Below are 13,185 nucleotides of genomic sequence, written 5' to 3' on the forward strand. Positions count from 1 at the left end.
AAGCCAGGACTCCCGTCTACGGGAAGCGGGGGCCGAAGTGGTGTATTGCCTCGCCCGGGGGCCCCGAAGGGTCCAAACCTACCCCGGGCTCGGCTCAACCACCAGGATGCCCTTTTCCCCGGACACGGGAAAGCCACGCACAGCCAGACGTGGGCGGGCGAACCCGCATGGCTCGGGGTCCGTGGAGACGCCACTCTCCAAACACCTGCTTTCACAGGTGCCCCCTGCGGGTAAACGAAACAAAAAAGGGCAAAAAAAACACAACAAATGATTTGCTGTTTCTAAAAGAAAAAAAAAAAAACGAGCACACACAAAAAAAAAACAAATTCATGCAGCTTCCAGGGCACTGGGTGACTGGCGACCGGCGGCGCAGTTGTAGCTTTCGTTGCGGCTTCGCCTCTTGGCGCCTCCAGGTTTCGCCATAGCGGAACAAAATCGCCGACAGCCATCACATTTTTGTTTTTATTTTGATGTTTAGTGCTTTCTCTTTTCTTGAGGAATATTGCGTAGCAGCAAGAAAAGAAAATACACAGAAAACAGAAAGGATAACTCAAGCAGTCTTTCAGCTTAGGCCAGATATATTCCGTTTCACTGCGATGGACGCCACGACCTACACGAGCCAATTCATAGTTTATGGCTTCTCTCAACTGCCATACGCACATTTGCGTTTGAACGCGTTTGAGTGCGTTGCGGAGTCCTTGCGGCCAGGCGGGGTCGCTTGCAGAACGACGCGCGCCTTCCCGCAACGCTCGATAGCGCGACGCAAGCGAATAGAGGCTCGCTCAACTTTCCGAAGCGTTGCGGTGCGTTCGGGTGCGTTCGACCAATCAGAAGCCGAAAGAGGAGAGGGGATGACGTGTTCGCTCGCCCCACCCGGCCGACTCGGCGAGACGTATCCGGTTCGCCGGTCGCAGTGCTTGCTTTTTCGTTTTGGGGAGCGGTGGGGACTGTATTTTCCAAGGCTGCGATGGTTCAAGCTTGACAAAACGTCGGGGAAGCCGGCGAGATTGTCCCAAGATCGAACACCGACGCCGTCGCCGTGGGCCGCCATGTTGCCTTGGATTTCGCTTACTATTGGTGAGCCACTAGCGACGATAGCGCGTTCTTATTGGCTCTTGACTGCGGTTGACTGCGTGTCAACGCAACTGTGCGTACAAGTTTGGCGCGAGCGGTCTTCGCAACGCAACGCGTCCGCTTGCCGCTACGGAACGAACCGCGCTCAAACGCGAATGTGCGTATGGGCCTTCATGGCTCGCGATCCCCGCGTCGCTCCGCAAAGCCGGAAGGACACGTGACACTCCCCGATTTGGCTCCGGTGGCTCGTAGCACCCTTTGCTGTCCATGGTAAGCTGAGAAAAAAAAAGTATAGAAGTGTGCGCCTCCTCACCGACGCCAATGCCTGCTGCACATAGACGTGAAATATACCTCTTTCTTTCGTTATTTTTTAGCTGTGTCCATGTCGTTTTTTTAATCGGAACTGAAACGCTGACGCAACCGCCGCGAATATTTTATTGGCTTGTCGCCGCAACCCGCAAGAAAGCGCGGCGCGGCACAAATTTTTTTTTTGCGGCAAACCATTTCCAATGAACCGGTAACCGCCATATTAAATTACTGTTTTATTCTGGTTCGGGTTCAATATCAAAGGTTTAATTTGGGTTACAGTTCTTTCCTGTTGAGTTAAAAAGAACGGTTTTGTTCCGGTTTTTGGTTCGGGTTCGGTTCGACACCCTGGTTTAAAACTACATGCTAATCGCGCATGATTGCAACAGCCACTTTGTCGCGTCTCGCGGCGCCAGGAAGGAGACGTTGTCTCTCTGCAACGATTCAGTTTTTATTGCTTCACTAAAAACGCGCCCGAGGGCGCGCCATTTTTTTTTCTTTGAAGGAGCGTAAGCCAGTGATAAAATCAAGCTGTCAATCACTTCCAGTGCAATGATGCTGCTTCAAGAGCCACTTATCCTGCGCTCGCGAATTGCGCCATCAGCCTGTAGGCCCTAGGTGATAATCGACACAGCTCGCATAAGAACCAAGCCCCAGTCCATTCCCACTCCTTTCCCGGCAAACAGTACCAAACTCCATTCCCATTTCATTCCTTCCAGCGCTGCCGACATTCTATTCCCATTTAATTCCGGTGTCGCGAAAATGCGGAATGATTCCGGAATCATTGAAATTCCAAAGTGGACACCCGCAACACTGGTACCAACTAGTTCAGCTCCAACCAGAGGTAGCATTTGTTTTTAGTTATCTGAGCACGCCTTCAATTCGTTTCCCAAGAATATGTACCAACTAGCTCAGCTCCAACCAGTATTCAGTTTCTCCGCTAGATTTAGCGGGAAAATGGACGTCACGGGACATCAACAGCACAATTCCCCGCTAAATTTAGCGGGGAATCGAATCGCTGCTGACGTCACATGACGTCAATTCCCCGGTAAATTTAGCGGGGAATTCAATTAGTGTTGAGGTCACGTGACGTTAATTTTTTCGCTAAATTTAGCGCAATTACGCCGACGCCGACGGCGACGCCGCGAAACACGGAAACGGGAGCCTGAGAGCTCCGATATAAAAAAAATGAACGCCGTTTACAACTCCCTGTAACGCCGAATTAGAGCGCAGCTCTTGAGGAGGAGGAGGGAAGGGCACTGGGGGGGGTTAAACCAACCAGGGGGGGGAGTCACGTGACCTTGGGGGTCACGTGAACCCCAATGCCGATGATGTCATCACTGACGTCACTGATGACGTCATCAGTGACGATGACGATGCGGGTACCGATGACGTCATTAGTGACGTCACTGATGACTTCACCAGTGATGATGACGATGACGATGCGGGTACCGATGACGTCATTAGTGACGTCACTGATGACTTCACCAGTGATGATGACGATGACGATGCGAATGTCGGTGACGTCATCAGTGACGTCGCTGATGACGTCATCGGTGATGATGACGATGACGATGCGGATGCCGGTGACGACATCAGTGACGTCACTGATGACGTCATCAGTGATGATGACGATGACGATGCGGATGTCGGTAACGTCATCAGTGATGATGACGATGACGATGCGGATGCCGGTGACGTCATCAGTGATGATGACGATGACGATGTGGATGCCGGTGACGTCATCAGTGATGATGACGATGACGATGTGGATGCCGGTGACGTCATCAGTGATGATGACGATGACGATGTGGATGCCGGTGACGTCATCAGTGATGATGACGATGACGATGTGGATGCCGGTGACGTCATCAGTGATGATGACGATGACGATGTGGATGCCGGTGACGTCATCAGTGATGATGACGATGACGATGTGGATGCCGGTGACGTCATCAGTGATGATGACGATGACGATGCGGATGCCGGTGACGTCATCAGTGATGATGACGTCACCGGCATCATCACTGATGACGTCACCGGCATCCACATCGTCATCGTCATCATCACTGATGACGTCATCGGCATCCACATCGTCATCGTCATCATCACTGATGACGTCACCGGCATCCACATCGTCATCGTCATCATCACTGATGACGTCACCGGTATCCACATCGTCATCGTCATCAAAAAAAAAGTAAAAATATGAAAAAAATACTAGGGTTACGCTCGTGAGGGTAACCCTAGTAACCCTTGTGAGGGCAACTCTCGTGACCCTCGTGAGGGTAACTCTCGTGACCCTCGTAAGGGTAACTCTCATAACCCTCGTGACCCTCGTGAGGGTAACTAACCCTCGTAACCCTCGTGAGGGTTACGAGGGTGAGTAACCCTCGTGAGGGTAACTCTCATAACCCTCGTGACCCTCGTGAGGGTAACCCTCGTGAAGGTTACCCTCACGAGGGTTACTAACCCTCGTAACCCTCGAAAGGGTTACCTTCACGAGGGTTACCCTCACGAGGGTTACTAACCCTCGTAACCCTCGTGAGGGTTACAAGGGTAAGTAACCCTCGTGAGGGTAACCCTCGTGAGGGTAACCCTCGTGAAGGTAACCCTTTTGAGGGTAACTAACCCTCGTAACCCTCGTGAGGGTTACGAGGGTAAGTAACCCTCGTGGCCCTCGTGATCCTCGTGAGGGTAACCCTGAGATTAACCCTCGTAACCCTCGTAACCCTCACGAGGGTTACGAGGGTTGCGGTTACGCCGACGCCGACGGCGACGGCGACGCCGACGCCGACGGCGACGCCGCTCAAGCCGGGAACGGGCCCCTAAGAGCTGCGCTCTAAAATGAAAGACGCTTACAAATCTCTATTGTGAAATTAGAGCGCAGCCCTTGAGGGGAAGGAGGGGACGGTACGGAAAGGAGGGTTTGCCGGTTTGCCCCGCCTCCTCCTCTCCCTTTCTCCTCCTCTCCTCCTTCTCTCCCCTCCTCACCCCGCGAACCCTCCTATCCTACTCCTCCGTACTCTCTCCTCCTCCTCCTTCTCCATACCCTCCCCTCTTCTCAAAGTTTCCCCACTAAATTTAGCGGGAAAATTGATGTCACGTGACCCACTCAAATTCAGTTTGCCCGTTAAGCATAGCGGCAAAATTGACGTCACGTGACTCAAAACCAATTCAGTTTCCCTTCTAAATTTAGAGGAAACCACGACGTCGAGTCACCTGACCTATACACAAATTTACTTCCCCCGCTGGATTTAGAGGGAAAATTCCCGTCACGTGACCTCAACACCAATTCAGTTTCCCCGATAATTAGCGGGAAAAATGACATCACATGACTTCGCGATACGTCATCCATAAACAAATTCAATTTCTCCGCAAGATTTAGCGGGAAAATTGGCGTCACGTGACCCCAACAGCAATTCGATTTCCCGCTAAATTTAGCAGGACGGACACGCTGACGGAGACGGCGACGCAACTATACGCGGAAGCGGGCGCCTAAGAGCTGCGCTCAAAAATTTAGCTCCTAAACGGTTTTCGTTTTCGGGTACTGCCACGGCTTGAGTCCCTTGTGACAACGGCCGCGTCTGGTCGCGGTTCTTCTCTCTCTAAAAGTGCTCACGAATACAAGGTCATCCTGCTATTCTTGCCAACTGGCTATCTTGCACAGAATGCTCTGTTTTTGCACTGCGACGTTCGAAACAGACCCTAGAAGATTCAAGAATTCCGGCAAGAGCTGGAAAGGTTGAACGTTCTGCAAGAGCTGGCGTCGACCGGAGCCCACCAAAAGAACCACGTTTGCATGTTCCGGCTGCACTCGCTCGCCGCAAAGCGGCGCTTGGTGGACGTCAAGGAACTTCGAGTGAAAGGGGGGCGTTGCCTCGCGTTTGACCCTGCCCACACGGAGGTGAAGGTCAAGCTGCATTGGGTCCCCTACGACGTGCCAAACTTTCAAGTACTTCTGGAGGTCGAACGTTTTGGCAAAGTGACTGACATTAGTCGTGACCACTTTCGCGAGAGAGGGTTTAAAGCGTCGAGTCAAACAGGCGGCTGGTCCAGATGACCCTTAAAGACGGACTAACAGTGGACGACTTCCCTCATGACGTCCGGATTGAGGGCTGCAAGTTCCCTGTTGTGGTACCCGGAAGGGCGACACTGGGCCTGCGGTGCAGTCGAACCGGCGCGACGGTCGGGTTCAGCGTTGCGCCGAGTGCCATAGCTACGGCACGCAAGTGAGGACTGCGTTGAAACGTACGCCGCGGTCGCCCAAGAACGTCGAACCAATGACGCGAGCGACTTTATGATGGGCAAGGTGGAAGCAGGAGACGCAGTGGCCAGCGTTCCACCTGCAGAGCAGCCCGGCGCGGAAGCAAGGCAGACGACATCCGCCCTTGCTGAGGTTAACAGGAACGGATCGTTCCCACATCTAAACGGAGGGTCCCTGTCTGACTCTAGCGCGGCGGTAGAAAAGCCTGCACCGCAACCTAATTAGAGCAAGAAGCCAGGCAAGGGAACAAGAAAGGAAGATGACCAAGGTGATCGATACAACTCCGAAGAGGACGACGCACTCGTGGATCATACCAACAGCGACAATGAGACGGGCCAGGCTGGAAAGCGGCTCTTGGAGCAAATCCCTCCGCCAGGCCAAGAGGACGACGTGCACGGCACAACAAAGCCAAGAAACTCCGCTGGTGCGAAGAAAACCCGGATGTCAGCAAAGCCACGCACTCTCCAGGACGTCCGTAAGAAAGAAAGCTTAAACTGAGTGTTCAGCTTGTTGCTCGCTTCCAACCCGTGTCCAGGGTGGTTCATTTTGCGTCGTCGTCCATGTTAGTTTTGAAGAGGGTGTGTCAGATTACAAGGTGCTATACTTTTGCTGCTCTTTGGTGGGGCTTCCAGCCAATAAAAGACGTACAGTGACGACTGTCAAAGATTTCAGTCGTGCAGATCAGGACAGTGCACTTGTTAGTATAGATTCGGCATTTGCTGACTTCCAAATAAGTTATACCGATGTCTCCGTTCTTTGGCAGATATTTAGGCTTATTTTGTGGTTGTTTTTAGACAACTTCATTCCTAATAGATACAGGTGTCCAAAACAAAATAATCCGTGGATTGATAGAAACATAATTGATCTGAAACAAAGACTAAAAAGAACGAGAAAACGAAACTGAGGGTACGTGAGTTACAGACTGAGTTATCCAGCAGAGTTGCACGGGCAAGAGAGAGCTACTCTGTAAATGATGTACAGGCTTTTCTCAATGATGACCCTGAAATCATTTGGAGGTGCCTGGCCAACAAGAATAATCCTGTTCAAATAACTATGATAAATGAAAGTCTTTTTTTAGATAAAAAGAAATTCCTCAGCATTTCAACTTTTGTTTTCAGTCAGTTTTCGGAGACAAAGACAAGTATGAATGTCGTGATTCTTTGTCACCTATGGCTTCTGATTTAATTTCCTATCAAGGTGTTTTGTCAATGCTGTTAATTCTAAAAACGAAGTCTGGCGTAGGACTCAATAAGATTCCAAATATTTTTTGTTCAACGGTACACAGTCACTGCCACGTTTTTGTGACAATAATATTTCAGACTTCGTTTTTCACCACTGTGCTTCCGAGTGATTGGCTCTTAGCACGTGTCGTGCCTGTATGCGAGAAAGGACACCCATTATCGTTACCAAACTATCGTCCCATTTCTCTCACATGTACCTGTTGCAAACTCATGGAGCATATTACTTCATATTATTTTATTTCATTTTGTCCCCTTCCAACATGGCTTCAGAACGTGGTTTCCAACCAAAACTCAGCTTAGTCTTTCCGATTCCTGTAACTAAATGAATTAAATCATACCTACAAGGGCTTAAACAGATTGTTGATATTGGTAGAAAATGTTCAAATGGGTTGTGTGTACATTCCGGTGTGCCCCAGAACAGCGTTCTCGGGCCCTTATTTCCAATATACATTAAGGACATTGTGTTAGTCATCGATGAAAGTGCAAGCATTAGTCTTTTTGCGAATGATTGTGTTCTGTTCAAATATATGACAAGCTCATTCGACAAGAATGGATTAAACTCTTCATTTTCGAAAATTGCACATTGGTGTGCCGAATGGCAAATAAAATTAAATTCAGGAAAAACTTTCATTATGGGTGACCAAAAAAAAAAAACTGACGATTTCTAAGACTCTCTAACAGAGATCTGCACGGGTACGGGTCGGCCGAACCCGCGGGTCGGGCTCGGGCTTCACGGCTACAGTTATGAAAAGCCTAGGCCTTTCATGAATGTTTGTTGTTGTTTATTAGTAGCAACGTTTTTTTTGGCGCTTGTTTCGGGGGGGGGGGGGGGGGGGGTTGGGTTGGGTTGAGAGAGGAACCACAGTGGGGAAAATGCAGATGCTGAAGCATGTGCCTGTGCGTGTATATGTTTTTGTACGGTTCGGTGCTTGTGCAGAGAATGCTCTTCCAGAGCACTAGCGGCGCGGCGTTCATTTTCGTCACCGGCGGCGCCGCCATCGTACCATCGCTTCCTTTCATCAACACGCACCCATACGCTCCTACACAATGCGCAGCCTCGCCGACGTAAACCGTCTGTACGTACAAGTGCGTGCATCCACAATATAGGTGAAAAGGTTCCTCTGAGGGGTGCTTTTCCTAAACAATATATCGCAGCTCACGCAAAAAAAAATTTAATACTTTTTTTGTACGCAGCGTGAATGTGCAATTTAAAACTTCGTGCGTATTTTGCGCAAACGAGTCGCGAGGTTTCCCTTCGTTTTCAACTTTGACATTTTATTTTGTTTACCGCTGTTTGCCATTTTCGTCTCTCTCCCTTTTTCGCCGGATTTGATCACAGAAAAAGACGATCTGGGTGATTTTTCATAACGAGCTGCCTAGGCCCGCTCGTTATGAGTTATAACGAGCGGGCCTATTTAGGACTTATAATACGAGCAAAAAAAAAAAAGAAGAAAAAACATGCTTTCTGCATTGAATATTGGGGGACGTAATCAACATATCTGTAGCGGTGGCAAGCGAGCTGCAATGCCGCGCAATTTGTCAGCTATTTATACTGTGCTAAAATAGAGCGGGCGTCAGCGGGTCCGTGAAAATTAGCGGGCTGGGCCGGGCTTCTACATATCGGCCCGTGCAGACCTTTACTCTCTCATGGGATACACACATCGATAAAATCTGCCCCTCCGCATTCCGTAAACTTGGTTTCCTTAGGCGCGAACTCATGAAAACACCACCTAGTGTCACACGTTTAACTTCCAACACTTTTGTGGGATCGATATTTGAATACGCCAGCCTTGCCTGGGATTCATTCACCAAAAACGACATTTCGAAGCTAGAGATGGTTCAAAGGCACGCGGTCAGATTCATCTATGGAAAATTGTGAAAGATTGGACTCTCCATCGCACCTTATGAAAACGAACGGCACAGCTACACTTGAGCTGCGTAGAAAGCACTCCTGGCTAAACTTTTTATTGCTTATGATACGAAACAATGTACGGACTGGCACACATAATCAGCTCATCCCGTTAATGTCACGACCTACCAGGCACCAAAATAAATATTCTCTGCTTAACCCATGACCTTTTTCTAACCTCGGCTCCGGATTTCCAACCGATGCGGTACAACTTGACTTTGCTAAAGGTTTTGACACAGTACCACATAACCAACTGCTACTAAACGTTTCGTCGTTAAACCTTTACACCAATGTACTTTCATGGAATAAATCTTTCCTTTCGTAACAAAGCCAGTTTGTTTGTTTGTACTAAGGACTCTTCATCTGCCTTGGCCCTGTTACATCCGGTGTGCCCCAAGCAACAGTCCTTGATCCACTACTCTTCCTTATTTACATCAACGAGCTTCCACTTCAGGTATCTTCATCAATGTTTTTATTTGCAGATGACTGTGTCCTTTATCGTAAAATAAAATCTCCCTTTGATTCTGCAGAGCTACAAAAGGTACAAAATGACCTTGACTCTATTAATAAATGGTGTAGTAATTCGCAAATGTCTTTCAATGTTAACAAATGTAAACGCATGCGCTTCTCTCGTTCCACCTCCTAAACCTCCTCTCCTCTTACTCTTAATGTCGTTCCTCTACAATAAACTGAAACATACAAACATATTGGTGTTCTTCTAACTAAAACCTCTCTTCGGAAAGTCCTATTAATTCAGTGGTGTCTGCTGCTAACCCAAGCCTGCGTTACCTCTATCGCAACTTCAGATGTGTCCCAAGTAACGTCAAGCGACCCCTTTACATTTCCTTAGTACGATCGAAATTAGAGTACGCATCCTTCATTTGGTTATCCTTACCTTTCTTCAGTAACAGAAAGTATTGAGGCTGTCCAAAACCGTGCTACCCGGTTCATTCAATGCGACTACTCACATTTCTCTAGCGTTTCTGTAATAAAATCGAACTTTTTCCTTCCCTTACTTGCTATCAGACGGAAATTTTTTCGTCTCTGCCTATTACATAGCATCTATTATTCGCTCCCTCCTACATCGGACTCTTCTCACTCTGGCGACCTATTTGTCTGCTAGACTAGATCATCCTAAAAAATTAGCCCGGCTGCAATGTTTTTCCACAGCACATCAAAACGCCCTTCTCCCCGACGCAATTTTGGACTGGAATGGCCTTCCCGGTGACATAGCAGCTAGCGAGGACTCCGCCGCATTTCGCGAAGTGATTCAACAATATTGTGATACCCACTCTCATCTCTAACGCCTCACGGCCCTGAGGGTATTGTAAATAAATAAATAAATAAAAATAAATAAATTTATTAACACCAATCTTTGCTCGCACTAATTGTTTCAAATTGTTTTCTTTACCCGCATTATCTCAGAATGGAAGTCTCTAGCTTCTAGCGTTTTTGAGGCTGCCGATTTTCGTGATGCCGTTGATAGATATTTTTTTTATATGTTCTTCCTTTTCTCTATAAAATAGCTTGTATCTTAGTATTTTGCACGTCACTCTTCTGTATTGCATTTATTGGTATATGACTCGAATATGTATACGGATGTGTTTCATTTTTGGTTTGAGAAGTGCGTCCCTGTAATTAACTTGTTGATATGTCCACTCCTGCTTTGGCCAGTCTCTGGCCTGCAGTATGTTTAAGATAGAAATTTAAAAAAAAAACTACTACGACCGGGCTGCCACATCCCATCGGCGTAGCAACTCTAGTACGTGGCCTTAGTACTAGGGACAAGCAGTATCAGATACAACCTTCGTTGAGCGAAGCAAACCTTGATGTTGTTTCTATACAGGAAACTAAAATGGAAAATGATGACTGCATTGAGTATGCGCTAAGGCTTTTCCTTAACCGGAACGAAGTGAGCGTTTGTCACGCAGTAGGCTCTACCGAGGTGTTTTTTTTTTTTTTTTGCATTATCTCGAAAGTCGTCGACATCTATGTATCATACTTTGTCACGCATGGTCAAGGCCGCTTTATAGTGGGCGATTTAGATTTACATAACCAGGTGTGGCAAGTGGTGTGCATATACGCTCCAAACCGGGTCGGCAAGCGAGTTCCTTTCTTTGCGAGTTCGCGGACGCACTTAGGCTGCGAGAAAGTCGTTGTGCTCGCAGAAGACTTTAATTGTGTGTGCAGAAGTGAGGACAGAACATCGACTAGACCGTAAAGAAATAAGAGTGTAATATTTCTGAAGAATCTTCTACACGAATATAGCTTTGTAGACGTCGAGCAACTTTGACATACCAAACCAGATTTTCGCTTTACTAATTCCAATTTAGCTGCACACGCTCCTTTAGATCGCATTTATGTATCCTTCGATTCCCTCAGTTCCGTATCAATGTACGACGTAAAGCCGATATTTTTTGGTTATCACCGTTTGATAAAATTGACTATGAGAAAAAGTACCCAACCAACGAGAAAGTTCAATTTGGACTTCTGGAAAACAATTGTTAAACTGCGCAAAGGCGAGATTTTCGTAAAAGGTGCTACGCAGAGGGTCAAACACTTACCCGTGAAAACGAAGTTCAGCTTTTTAGAAAGATGGGAATATTTAAATCAAGTAGTTGACCAAGTCGCGATAGAAAGGTCATCCCAGTTAAAGTTTCTAGCAGTGAAAGGGGAAAAGGAGCTGCGCAAGTATTGATTGGAATTACTACGGTGCGAAAGCGAGCATCCGAGAACATGCGACGTGAAAATAAAACAAAGCCAAGCTAGAAAGTTTTCAGCATGACCGTTATCGAGGAGCGGTAATACGGGCGCGTTCTGATAAGTTTCCTTAATGTGCACGCAGCCCACAAGTCGCGCTTGGGCCAGCAAAAGTAGTTGTCGCTCGCAAAGCAAATATCAGAGATGAACACGGAGGAGTTATGTGCAATGACAGATATTATTCAGCGCGCTTTTTTCGCGCAAATCGCAGCCTCTTCGGGGCAACGTAAAACCGAGAGGCGCTCCGCCTCTCAAAGAGCTGCTGCGTAATGTGCCAGTGTTGTCGCAAGAGGTGAACGAGCGATTGGAAGAGCCAATCACAGAAGGCGAAATAGCGATCGCAATTGATACCTTACATGTGCAGAAAACGCCAAGACCGGATAAAATCTGCGCGGAATTTTACAAGAAATTTAAAAGTTCTGTCTGTCCCTTTCGTTTCAAGATGTTTTGTGATGCTTTCGATCTTCAAGCGCTGCCATTTTTTTCAGACGCACACAGTGCTGATTCCTAAGTGAGATGACGCAGCAAAAAAAAATACAGGCCACCGGTTACGACCTATCATACTCTTAATTTAGAATATAAAATATTTGTGTTGAGTTTAACCGAAAGTGTGCAAGGCGTTATTTCCAATTTAGTTTGAGCACATCAAGGAAGGACAACTCAGAGCATTATCCACGAGGCAGAGCTACTCTTGACTGCAGTAAGTCCCGAAAGAATAGGGTGTCAGTGATTATAATTGATTTAGATAAGGCGTATGACTGCGTGCTTCTTAGTGTTTTTTTGGAATGTATTTCTTCACGCTAACGGGCAGGATTGTCATAGACGTCTTAAGAATGGCTAATTTAGGATGCACTAGGAAACTGGCTGTGGATAATGTTTTAATTTCTAAAATGCATATTTAGTCTTCAGTGACGCAGGACTGTCCTCGCTTCTTTTTGATGTCTGCCCTACCCTGGTGTCTCTGTTCCTCAGTATATTACAGGGTGAATTGGTGCTTGGGTATTTCATAGAAAATACAAAAGTAAAAGTCCTGACGTAAGCGGGCGACGTGGCTGTTTTCTGTGCGGAAAAGAATTGTATGGCATGTTTCTCATTTATGTAGAGCGTTTTGTGACGTCACGGGCGCTGTGATTGTTACGAGCAACTGTACTGGCTTATTGCACGGCGACTGGGACACAACGCCCAATCAGTCTGAATGTACCCGATGGAGGTGTTAGCCAGAGAGGTACCTGGGAGCACCCTCTAAGCATTTCAATCAAACCTCGGCTTATTGGCAAAATGTCACGGACAATTTAGTAGAGCGCGCAAGACAATGGGGTACTCGTGATATATCCATTTTTAAAAAGACGGCAGTGTGCAATGTTTTTTAGTGCAAAGTTGTGGTACGTGCTCCAGTATTTCAACTGTTCGCGAATATGTATACAGAAGATGCAGCCTGTATCTGCACTGCTCTTGTGGAAAAGTGCAGGAGAACCAATTCGCAGGCATACTTTTTTTTTTCGACATATCTTCAAGGGCTGTCTGGGACTGCCACATCTCTTTCTCCGTCAGCTTGTCTCACGTTTCCTTTTTAACCAAACGAATCCACTTATTCAAGTGATGCTGCAGACAAGACTTGCAGCTCACAT

This window comes from Ixodes scapularis, unplaced genomic scaffold (assembly GCF_016920785.2).
Source record: "Ixodes scapularis isolate PalLabHiFi unplaced genomic scaffold, ASM1692078v2 PGA_scaffold3__209_contigs__length_174095766, whole genome shotgun sequence".
Classification (NCBI taxonomy): domain Eukaryota; kingdom Metazoa; phylum Arthropoda; class Arachnida; order Ixodida; family Ixodidae; genus Ixodes; species Ixodes scapularis.